The following is a 1,029-nucleotide window of genomic DNA, read 5'->3' as shown; positions in this document are numbered from 1 at the left end:
GTCATGTGCGCCGAATACAGGTGTAGTAAACCTTACAGTGAAATGCTTACAAGAAAAGGTATGTGTGTGTGTGTGTGTGTGTGTGTGTGTGTGTGTGTGTGTGTGTGTGTGTGTGTGTGTGTGTGTGTGTGTGTGTGTGTGTGTGTGTGTGTAGGTAAGTAAAGAAATAAAACAACAGTAAAAAGACATTTGAAAATAAGAGTAGGAAGGCTATATACAGACACCGGTTATTTGGGCCAATTGAGGTAGTATGTACATGAATGTATAGTTAAAGTGACTATGCATATAAGATAAACAGAGAGTAGCAGCAGTGTAAAAGAGGGGTTGGGTGAGGGGGGGCACACAATGCAAATAGTCCGGGTAACCATTTGGTTACCTGTTCAGGAGTCTTATGGCTTGGGGGTAAAAACTGTTGAGAAGCCTTTTTGTCCTAGACTTGGCACTCCGGTACCGCTTGCCATGCGGTAGTAGAGGGTCTTTGACAATTTCTAGGGCCTTCCTCTGACACCACCTTGTGTAAAGGTCCTGGATGGTGTCGTGGAGAATCGTAACAAAATGTAACACTTACAAGAACTTGTGAATTCAATGTAGGCTTTTAATACAAACATATCAGAAGCCTAGATGGTCTGCAGAACACACACTTTTCCAGAGCACTGGCTCTGTTTTTATACACATACAACATATGAGTCCATCCCACATGCAAATGAAGTTACTTCCCTCAGTCCATCTGCCACCATTAAATTCCAATCTGTGCATCCTGCTTGTTCAGCTCGATAACGCCCATATCTGCTTTCAGTTAAGTTATAATAGTGGCAGGACGTCTTCATGACCCAAAAATAATACATGCCCATCTTATGCTATGGGCCCCCTTATGTTCAGCCTGGTGTGTTCTTTGGTATGTCTGTCCTTATTAGGACTCGTAGACTATGTGTCTCTTCTGACATTCCATCAGCATCTTCATGTCCTAAAAATATATGGCCTATGTCTATAGTCCATCAGTTGGTCATTTGGCTGACCCCCTCCTTTGTA

The sequence above is a fragment of the Oncorhynchus keta genome, chromosome 36, assembly GCF_023373465.1.
Source record: "Oncorhynchus keta strain PuntledgeMale-10-30-2019 chromosome 36, Oket_V2, whole genome shotgun sequence".
Taxonomy (NCBI): Eukaryota; Metazoa; Chordata; class Actinopteri; order Salmoniformes; family Salmonidae; genus Oncorhynchus; species Oncorhynchus keta.
This window is presented reverse-complemented; position numbering follows the sequence as displayed.